At 37.7% G+C, this 12079-nt stretch overlaps 1 pseudogene; it reads right to left on the minus strand.

Moving 5' to 3' along the window:
• Nucleotides 1-11493: 11493 nt before the first annotated feature.
• On the minus strand, nt 11494-11874 carry LOC119506642 (annotated as a pseudogene).
• Between the last annotated feature and the right edge of the window lie 205 nt (nt 11875-12079).

Genomic DNA, 12079 nt, shown 5'->3' on the forward strand with positions numbered 1-12079 from the left:
AAATAAATTCAAGGAGATGAAGGAAAATATGGCAAAAGAGACAAAGGATATTAAGAAGACACTGGAAGACATTGAGTGAGCATAAAGAAGAATTTGAAAGCATGCAAAAAAAATAACAGAGCTATGGGAATGAAAGACACAATAGAAGAGATTAAAAATACACTAGAGGCATACAACAGCAGATCTGAACAGGTAGAAGAAAGGATCAGTGAACTAAAGGATAGGAAATCTGAAATATTCAAGACAAAAGAACAAATAGAGAAAATGGGAAAAAACTGAGCAGGGTCTCAGGAAATGACAACATGAATTGCACAAATATATGTGTCATGAGTGTCCCAGAAGGAGACGAGAACGGAAAATGGGCAGAAAGAATATTTGAGGAAATAATGGCTGAAAATTTCCTAACTCTTATAAAAGACATAAATGTACATGTCTGAGAAGCACAACTTACTCTGAACAGAATAAATCCTAATAGCCCTACTCCAAGACACATACTAATCAGAATGTCAAATGCCAAAGACAAAGAGCGAATTCTGAATGTATCAAGAGAAAAGCAATGCATCACATACAAGGCATGCTCAATTAAACTAAATTCCAATTTCTCATCAGAAACCATGGAGGCGAGAAGGCAGTGGCATGATATAGTTAAGGCACTGAAAGAGAAAAACTGCCAGCCAAGAATTCTTTATCTAACAAAACTGCCCTTCAAAATGAGGGAGAGCTTAAAATATTCACAGATAAACAGAAACTGAGAGAATTCATCAGCAAGATAACTGCCCTGTGAGAAAAACCAAAGGGAGTTCTGCAGGCTGAAAGGAAAAGACAGGAGATAGAGGCATGAAGGAAAGTGTAAAAATGAAGAAATAAATAAGGTTAAATAAAAGGATTTTAAAAAGAGAGACAAAAATAAGATAGGACATACAGAAGCCAAAAGATAAAATGGTTGCAGAACATACTGCCTTTATAGTAATAACATTGAATGCTAATAGATTAAACTTTATAGTACTAACATTGAATACTAATGGATTAAAGTCCACAATCAAAGGACACAGATTGGCAGAATGGATTAAAAAAATATGACCCATCTATATACTGTCTACAAGAGACATAGTTTATGTGTTGGTATCAAAGAAAAACAAGATTGTTATGGATTTAAGAGGTTAATTTTAAGCCCCACAGTAAACACAAAGAAATTATCAGAGAATATGACCATAGAGATGAAAAGTAGAGTATGGGTTAAGAGAAATGGGGGAAGGGGCAATAGGGAGTTAAGAAATGAGTGTAGGGTTGCTGTTGAGGGTGAAGGGAAATTTCTAGTAATGGATGGTGGGAAAGAGATAGCATTGCAACATTCTAAATGTGATTAATCCCATTAATGGAATGCTAGGGAGGGGGTAGAATGGGAAGATTAAGGCTGTATATATGTTTCCACAATTGAGATAAAAAAAAAAAAGTCTAAATAGATGACAACTGAATGCCAAGGATGACCCTGGATGGGATCTGAGGACAGAGGACAGGAGGCTCAAAGGGACACAGTTGGGACATAAGGGAAAAAAAAAAAGGAGATATAGAATGCAAGCTTTGTATCAATGTTGAATCTCTTGTACTTCTTAGCTGTGTTTAATGGGATTGCATAAAAGAATGTTCTTGTTCATGGGAATTGTATATGTGAATTATAGTGTTTGTTCAAGGATGTGTGCAGCTAGCTCTCATATGTTCAGAAGACAGAGCAATAGATGATGGATGGTAGGGAGGGAGGGAGGGAGGGAAAGAAATAGTGGTGTGACAGCATGTTAAAGTTGGTGGATTGGGGTATCAGGGGAGGGGGGTCAGGGTATGCTGGAGTTCTATGTATGGGGCTTGTATTGTTTTTGCAACTATTCCTATAACTTTGAATTTATTCCAAAATAAAAAATTTAAAAAAAAGTGAATGGTAGGAAAAAGACATTCCATGCAAACAGTCACCAACGAAGAGCTGAAGTAGCTACACTAATACTGGAAAAAATAGACTTTAAATTCAAAACTGTTAAGAGACAAAAAGGAAATTATATATTGATAAAAGGGGCAACCCACCTCACTAACCAAGGTCCCCCAAAATACATGAGGCAAACTGTCAAAACTGAAGGGAGAACCAGACATCTCTAAAATAATAGCTGGAAATTTCAATACGCCAGTCTCATCAAGAGATAGAAATCTAGACGGAGGATCAATAAGTAAACAGAGAACTTGAATAGTATGATAAATGAACCAGACTTAACAGACTTTTACAGAACATTGCACCCCACAACAGCAGAATACACTTTCTTCTCAAGTGCTCATGGATCATTCTCCAGGATAGACCACATGTTGGGTCATAAATCAGGTCTCAAAAAATTTACAAAGATTGAAATTATACAAAGCACTTTCTCTGATCATAAGGGAATGAAGCTGGAAATCAATAACAGGCAGAGGATTGGAAATTTCATAAATTAATGGAGACAAAACAACACATTCTTAAACAACCAGTGGGTCAAAGAAGAAATAACAAGGAAGCCAGTAAATATCTCAAGGAAAATGAAAATGAGAATACCACATACCAGAACTTATGGGATGCAGCAAAGGCAGTGTTGAGAGGGAAATTTATTGCCTAAGCACCTATATTTAAAAAGAAGAAAGAGTTAAAATCAAAGACTTAACTGTGCACCTACAAAACATTGCTAAAAGAAATCAAAGAAGACCTAAATAAATAGAAGGATGTTCTAGTTTGCTAATGCTGATGGAATGCAAAACACCAGAGATGGATTGGCTTTTATAAAAGGGGTTTTATTTGGTTACACAGTTAGAGTTGTAAGGCCAAAAGTGTCCAAGGTAACACATCAGTAATTGCATAGCTTCACTAGAGGATGGCCAATGGTGTCCGGAAAACATCTGCTCCCAGGATATTCCTCTCTAGGCTGCAGTTCCTCAGAAATGTCCCTCTTAGCTGCTTTTGGGGTGTTTGTCCTCTCTTAGCTTCTCCAGAGCAAGAGTCTGCTTTCAATGGCCATCTTCAAACTGTCTCTCATCTGCAGCTCCTGTGCTTTCTTCAAAGTGTCCCTCTTGTCTGTAGCAAGCTTGCTCCTTCTGTCTGATCTTATATAGTGCTCCAGTAATTTAATTCAGACCCACCCTTAATGGGTGGGCCAACACCTTCATGGAAATTATCCAGAGTCATCACCCACAGTTGGGTGGGGCACATCTCCATGGAAACACTCAAAGAATTACAATCTAACACTGATAGGTCTGCCCACACAAGATTACATCAAAGATAATGGCGTTTGGGGGGACATAATACATTCAAACTGGCACAAAGGACATTCCGTGGGATTGGAAAACTAAATATCATTTAGATGTAAATTCTATCCAAATTAATTTATAGATTCAACACAATCCCAACCAAAATTCCAACAGCCTACTTTGCAGAAATGGTAAAACCAATCATCAAATTTATTTGTTTATTAGACCTACCTTGCATTTCTGAGATAACTCCTACTTGATCATGATGTACAGTCCTTTTTACATGTTGCTAGTATTTTGTTGAGGATTTCTGCATCTATATTCATATGGGAAACTAATCTTTAGTTTCCTTTTCTTGTGATGTTTTAGTCTAGTTTTGGTAACAGGGTAACACTGTCATCTAGGATGAATTGGTAAATGTTCCTTTGTATTCTATTTTTCAAAAGATTTTCTATAAGATTGCTATTAATTCTTTTTTGAATGTTTGGTAGAATTCACCAGAATATTATTTCATTTTGCACATATAAATGGTGTAAGATATTAAAGCAATGCTATTTTAGCTTGTATTTCTTTGATAACTAGAAAGGTTAAACATTTTCCCATATGTTTGCTTGGCTAATTATCTGTTTGTATGTACTGTTGGTCCTGCTCTTTGCACATTTTCTTATGGGGGTCTCTGTTTTTCATATCAATTTAATGAGTTCTTTAGAAGAGTAACCCTCAGACCAGTATATTTTAATCTAGTAATTTTTCATTGTCCAGAAGTACTAATTTATTTTAGACATAGAGAAGATGTCAGGTTTTAAAAACAGTTGTGTTTATAATAATTTTCTCACAACTTTATCTGGTTGGCATACAAAATTATCCTATAGTGAAAGAGAAAACAGGAGGTCACAAATCTAATTAAAAATAAACTTATGTTCATTGCCTCCCAGACCAATTTTTTTAAATTTGTTTGCTTCTATATTTATTTGTTTTAACTATACTAAGCTGGGAATATATATCAGGGATATCAGATCCATAAGGCTTTCTCAATCCTCTGAGTTCTTGCCGATGACTCCACTGATTTTGACTTATTAAGAACCATGCTCACATGTTTAGTTCAATACCTAATCCAGCTTTCCCTTTTTCACCCCATGCAGACATCAAAATGGGAATAAAACAATTTAACCAGTATGTACTTTCAACAAGTAATGCTGTTCACCAGTTTGTGAAGAGCTAGTGTTAACAAAAACATTTTATGAGTCCTCTATTAGGGCCAACCGTTTGTTTAGGGGACCAGTCGGCATAAGGTCTAATTAGAATATAGGAAAGTAAAACATCGTTTCCCACAGGTCTTTTACAATGCCTGGATCTTCCCCGTTAGGGATGTTTTATTTGTGATTAAGTCTGGGAAAGACCTATTCCACATGTATTTTGTGTGGTATTATGTGTATAGGAGCGGGTGGTGGATGTAGGTGTGTGAGTTTAAACACAGGAAAAATTAATAAAAAACACAGAGGCACAAAGATGTATTTCTGCTACCACAGATTAGGAACCAAATTACTCTTAAAGTCTGTCTCAAGAAAGTAATTTAAACAGGCTGGCATGCAAGATTTTGCTTGCTCTTTGTACTGTCACAGGACGCAAAATTGCCTTTTGTGTTAGGTTTTTATCTCCTACTCTTTTGTCACATTGGATGGGTACTGCACACAGTTATAAAATTTATTCCTACTCCAGACCTGCAGAAACGATGTCCATGCTGCCAATACAGATGCTGAGAAAACAGTTTGCTTTGTTTTAATCAGTTAATGGGTTTTCCTTTCCTCTATTTTAGTCAATTCTTTCCTGATCATAAATGGCCACCATTCCTATGCTTTAAAATGCATCCCCAAAGAATACATATTTATAGGAGCAACTTAACAAAGCATGGCTATATGTACTAAAACCTGGTTATGTAGTTTATGAAATAAAATTATTTCCTTTTGTTTACATAAATTGTCATTCTAACTCCAGGTTTTGAACTAGGTAAGGCTGCAGGCTGTATTACGTAAGTCTGTATGGTCTTTACTGAACCTCTCTGGGCATCAGTATCCAATTGATAGGGAAAGGGTAATTCTTTCCTTTCTAGGTTGTTGAGAGGGTCCACCCAAGTTTTGTTCCTGCTAACCTACAATTATGTGGCTCCTTCCCCATGGTCTGATGAATGCTATCAGCTTGTTTTCTTCACTTACAGTTGGCTCTATGTTGCCAGAAGAGCTGGAAGATTGGAAGGTGGGTAGGGGGTGGGGGGTGAAGTGGGAGAGAGGTGACTGGAGACTGGCTCTTTCTCCTTATTAAAAAATAAAAAAAAAGTAAAAGTTATAGAATGTCTCACAGGACAAGCATTCAATTGTTGGCTGATATACACTATCCCCAAATTCTAAGCACTGACATCAACGTTGAGGTATCTGCTTGCTTTTGAACCAGAAAGATTTCTGATTCACTGCTTGAAAACTTTTCTCCACCCTTAATTCACCATTTATGTTTGACCTATTGCTAATGGAAATATTTTATCCTAAGTCCAGGAAAAATATACGCTTTACTCACATAATCACTTAAATTATGAAAGTCCCTACAGTCCTAAGTGTATCAACATTACAAATAATTGCAACAAGGTCATCAGAACTTGAAATAGATATCAAGCATTACCATTAGCAGAAGCCCAGAGAGCAGAAGTCAAGAGTTAGGTTTTCAAACAAACTAAAGGTTTCTAAAAGCTTTAACATAGGAAGCACTCTCCACTACATCCACTGACATGGCTAGGTTTTATTTATCTAGAGTGTGCACACTGATGCTGTTAAGGAAGAACTTCCCTCCCTATAGACAACTTTCTTATCACCATTTGAGATGAAGCTTCCGATAAGAATCAGCACTGTTCCTTCACATTATCTCCTGCTACAACTGTGAGCCTTTCTCAGCACGTCAACAAGAGTAGGAGAAGGAAGAGCAAATGAAAACCTGAAAACAACTTGAAAAAAATGAGAAGCACTTAATTTCTCACTATGGAGTTTAATTGCATTAAAAAGTTTTCCCTAAGTTTGGTGCAAACTCATTTGGCAGCAAAACCTGAACTGATATAAGGCTGTTTAAAGACTTTATTTATCCCACTTAGTATGAATATTCATTCATTTCTCTGAAGAAATAACAATGTGCTTGATTACAAGACACTGCCCCACACCTACTGGGAGTGTTACATAATATAATATATCAGTACAAAATGTAAGGTGTATGCATTGTATTACCTTTCTGAAAGCCAAAAATTCTGAATTCTAAAATAGTTCTAGCTTCAAAGGTTTTAGATAAGGGAGTGTGTATTTGTACAAGTTTTTCTATTTAGGTTATATGGAATTATACCAGACACTTTTACTTTTTTTTGGCATTATACGTGGTCCGTGTTCCTGATCTTAGTTTCCTCATCCTCTTAGTAGCCATAATTTATAACATAACTTGTCTTAACCAGAGTACTAGACAATTAGTGATAGTTGCACTTAAAATGATGATATGTGTGTATACTTACATATCTCTCTATAGAATAGATTTATATGCATGTACACACACATACAGTGCTGCTATGGAAAACACCTAGAATTTAGTAAACACATGTTTATAATTGATAATTTCATTCAATGATCTACTTCTCAGAGGCAAAGCTTTAATCAAGGTCTCTGACAGTGGGTAGGAAAGAGTTGTAGTGAAATGTAATCTGATTTTAAAGAGGCTATCTTTAGGCAGAGAACTAACAGATCTCTCTTCAAATTGCTGAACATTTTAAAGGAGACTGCTATTCAAAAAGGAAACTAATTTATCTATATGTTATTTTAAAAGTTTGTACATGGCATCAATACCTAAAGTGAGCACTGCAAACAGTTCTTTTAGATTATGTTGCAGGAATATTGTAGATTTATGCTATGCTTTTCAAGGAGATGAAATATATATTCTTTATAATTGATTTTACATAGTGGGAGTAATAACAGCCAAATCAAGAGTTGCTTTGAGGATGACATAACACATTAAATGTCAAGCCCAATACATTGCTCATGGAACTACTGTGAGGTACTATAGCTGGCATTATTATCTCCAGTTTACAGATGAGGTCCAGAAGTTAAAGGTGGCTTGCGCAAAGGCACATGACTAGTAAGCTGGAAAACAGGCAGTGGATCTCATTTTGCTGGCAACAAGTTCAGTGTCCTTTCCTTGCCATCTCACTATCTAAAATTAATGATGGCAACTTTTACCATAGCATTTTGCAAAAGAGAAATAGCTTTATTGTTTTTACTGATTATTCAAATCATCCATGCTCATTATAAAAACAATTGGGCACCTTGAGGAGCCTGTGGAGAATGCAGGGGTACTGGCCTACCCCACCTCGATAGTTGCTAACATGACCACAGACATAGGGGACTGGTGGTTTGATGGGTTGGGCCCTCTACCATAGGTTTTACCCTTGGGAAGACGGTTGCTGCAAAGGAGAGGCTAGGCCTCCCTATACTTGTGCCTAAGAGTCTCCTCTCGAGTGCCTCTTTGTTGCTTGGATGTGGCCCTCTTTCTCTAGCTAAGCCAACTTGAAAGGTGAAATCACTGCCCTCCCCTCTACGTGGGATCAGACACCCAGGGAAGTGAATCTCCCTGGCAACGTGGAATATGACTCCCGGGGAGGAATGCGGACCTGGCATCATGGGACGGAGAACGTCTTCTTGACCAAAAGGGGGATGTGAAAGGAAATGAAATGGGCTTCAGTGGCAGAGAGATTCCAAAAGGAGCCGAGAGGTCACTCTGGTGGGCACTCTTACGCACAATTTAGACAACCCTTTTTAGGTTCTGAAGAGTTGGGGTAGCTGGTGGTGGATACCTGAAACTATCAAACTACAACCCAGAACCCATGAATCTCGAAGACAATTGTATGAAAATGTAGCTTATGAGGGGTGACAATGGGATTGGGAAAGCCATAAGGACCACACTCCACTTTGTCTAGTTTATGGATGGATGAGTAGAAAAATAGGGGAAGGAAACAAACAGACAAAGGTACCCAGTGTTCTTTTTTACTTCAATTGCTCTTTTTCACTCTAATTATTATTCTTGTTATTTTTGTGTGTGTGCTAATGAAGGTGTCAGGGATTGATTTAGGTGATGAATGTACAACTATGTAATGGTACTGTGAACAATCGAATGTACGATTTGTTTTGTATGACTGCGTGGTATTTGAATATATCTCAATAAAATGAAGATAAAAAAAGACATGAGGAAAAAAAAAACAATTGGGCAGATTGAAAGTTGGGTAGAAAAAAAGAAGTACAAAAAAAAAAAAAAAAGTAGAAATCACTCGTCATTCAACTACCTGAAGAGACTCATGGTTTATTAGGAGTATAAAGCTTTTAGACATTTTTCTATGCATAAGCACATGTAAATACAAAATAATAATCAAAAGATGATAATGTATATAGTCATACCTTAGTACTTGACTGCTTTGAAACTTGTTGAATTTGGTACTTGATGCATTTTGACGCAAAAATTTTGTCCTAGTACTCATCATTTGTTTGGTGCTCAATGCGCAAGCTATAACTTGGTGTCAGTTGCCTTCTGACTTGCTACCCTTTCAAGCCAAAACAAAGGGTCATGCATTAGTCACAAGGTAGCTCTTGCACTGTGCACATCCCCTTGTGGTCTTAGCTTCTGTTCATTTTCTGTATTTTTGAGCTTTTTTCCTCATTGTGGGTCCTAAGAAAATTACTTCACACCAACATTGAGCAGAAAAAAAAAAAAAAAGAATAGGCAAATATGACAGTGGTATTCGTATTATCTTGCTAGGGAATACAGTATGCCTAGAACAACGGTCTCCATCATCATTAAGAATAAGAAAGCGATAAAAAAAAAAAGGCTGATGTAAAAGAAGTTAATGCAGTAACAAAACAGCATTTCCAAATACTTGAGGAAGTTGAAAAGCTGTTATTAATTTGGGCAAATGAGAAGCAGTTAGTGGGCAACAGTGTATTGGAAGCCATAATATGTGAAAAAGCAAGTGTTGCATGCCAATGTTTTGAAAAGCAAATTGGGACCAAGGGATGACGGTGTTGAAGTTTTTAAGGCCAGCCCCGGCTGGTTTGATAATTTTAAAAAGAGGAACAGCATCCATAGTGTCGTGAGGCACGGAGAGGCAGCGAGTGCTAATAAAAAGTTTTACCCAGTCACATCACTTCAGAATTTTTCTCTCTCCCTCCTCCTTCCCTTCTCCTGGGGTGACTTTTCAGTTAAGGGCTATGAATCATCTGGGAAGCAGTGAGAACAGGTTGACTCCTTGGTGATCCTCTCTGTCCTCTGCTGCTTTCTATCTGACCTTTGCCAATGGCCTCTATTCTGTGTCCTCCCAGTTGCTTTCCAAAAGCCTAACTGAGGTTGCCCTTGGAACTACCTGCTGATACATCTAACATAGCCATTGCCCTTCTGTTGTTAAGGTACCATGCTGTGGTAGGCTGGATATTCAAAAAACTTGTGAATATGTTAACTTACATGGTAAATGGAACTTTACAGATGTGATTAAGTTAAGAATTTTGAGATGGAGAGTTTACCCTGGATTATCTGTGTGGACCAAATGGATTTACAAGGGCCCTTATAAGAGGGAGGCAGGAGGGTCAGAACAGGAAAAGAGATATGACAATGGCAGCAGAAAGAGAGAAACTGGAGGATGTTGCACTGCTCACTTCAAAGATGGAAGAAAGGGCCACCAGTGAAGGAATGTAGGCAGTCTCTAGAAGCTGGAATGTAGGCAGAATCTAGATACTTTCTCCCCTAAAGCCTTCAGAAGGAGTGCAGCTCTGCCAATGCCTTGATTTTAACCCACTGAAACTGAATTTAGACTTCTGACCTTTGGGATTGTAAGATAATTTTTGTTGTTTTAAGCCACTAAATTTGCAGTAATTTGTTACAGCAGCAATAGGAAACAAATAAACACACTGAACATAGTTTCTTGAAAGGCCTGGAGTGTCCCTGAGCTATACCTAAGGAAGAAAACATGGTCCCCTCTTCATTGGGTACCCCTCCCCAACTCAATTGAATTTCTATTGTCCTCTGGTGGCTTAGTGCTGTGTACTCCAGATAAACATATTCTTAAACTTAATACATTCATTGGTTGTGAACCCTGGTAAACAGGACCTTTTGATGATGTTACTTCAGTTAAGGTGTTTGCCAGCTGAATCAGGCTGGATCCTAATCCTACTACTTATAGGGAATGCCACAGAGAGAAAGCCAGAGGGAGCAACCAGAAGCTGGAAGTCAACAGAACCCAGAAGAGAAATCAGCAGCCAGGAGAGGCTGCCATGTGCAGTGCCATGTAACAACACTGCCATGAGACAGAAAAGCCAAGGACCAAGTATCACCAGTAGCAAGTCCCAGAGTGCAACAGTCTTCTGGAAGAAAACATAGCCTTGCTGATGCCTTGATTTTGGACTTCTAGCCTCAAACCATGAGGCAATAAATTCCCATTGGTTAAGCCAACCCATTGCATGGCATTTGTTTTGTCAGCTAGGACATTAAACCATGACCCCATCCATCTAACCTCCAATACTTGATCTAGGGGGTAGCAGAAAATTATATTCCGTCTCAGAAACCAACACCTGCAACCAATATTACTTTACTCTCTGTGAAAAATAAACCCATTTCTCTGCCCAGAAACACGGAAAAAATGGTCAGACAAGAATTCTCCCAATTTTATTGTTTTTTCAGATCCCTTCAGGGGTTTGGCTTTTAATAACCAAACCCAATCTTCTGAAACTAAATGTCTTTTTCTCAAAAAGTCCATCTCTAGGAAGTCTAATGTTTCTCAATCTAAGTTTAAAGTTCATTCACAAACATACTTGCTTCTGTTTTATTTGTCCTCTTGTTGAGTCAAGGAGTGCAATGATTCAGTGGTAGGTGGGATGAGAACCTGGGCTGATACCACCACAGTTGACCCCTGTTCATATAGACCTCCATCAATGTTTCAAATTATTGTAGAATATTCCATTATATGGCTACATCAGAATTTACTTACCTATTTCCCTTTTTTTTCATCAACGAAAATATTTAAGTTCCCCAAACTAAGGAGTTATGTTGGCTTTGAATTGAAGAAAAGGCCAAGTTGAAATATGGAAACAAACAGAAAAACAATATGGAAAGTGAAATGAATGTATACTATACACTCCATCAAACATCTGTCCCAGTGTCATCTTTCAAGTTCTTACAAGTCTACCAGGCCAAACCCTTTGCTGCCTTCACTGCTTTTGTTTGCTTTTCCCCTTCCCTTGCTCTCACTTTACCTATAGTCTTTTTCTTCGCCACTGGTTCATCCATACTGGGTACTGTCCATACTGGTCTAGAAGAATCTTTTTGTTTCTCTTAATACCAGTCTCCATTTTTATATCATCTTTTTCATCTTCCACTGCACATTGCATTTTTTCTTGGTAATGTTTAGGTATCAACACAGTTGCTATCTCTTAACATCTTTCATTAAAGGATCACTATCTACTTTGAGAATACCTTTATGTCTGCTGAGCTCCTTTGGTGCACTCGTTTCCTCTTTTCAGCATGCATCTTCCTTTTCCACTTACTCCATAAGCTTTTAGCCATGTTTTACCTGGGAAGATTTGCAGACTCACAGACCTCAGACAGGTAACACTGACCAGAAGCACCGCTTCCAACCTAATTCCCTTTTGATGAGCATTTTGATTGTGCTAAATTTTTACAAGTATAAAAGTCCAGAACAGAATATTCTTGTACATATATTTCTGATGAGTATTGTGTTTCTTCAAGGAAACGCCCTAGGATTAGATTT

The sequence above is a fragment of the Choloepus didactylus genome, chromosome 12, assembly GCF_015220235.1.
Source record: "Choloepus didactylus isolate mChoDid1 chromosome 12, mChoDid1.pri, whole genome shotgun sequence".
Classification (NCBI taxonomy): Eukaryota; Metazoa; Chordata; class Mammalia; order Pilosa; family Megalonychidae; genus Choloepus; species Choloepus didactylus.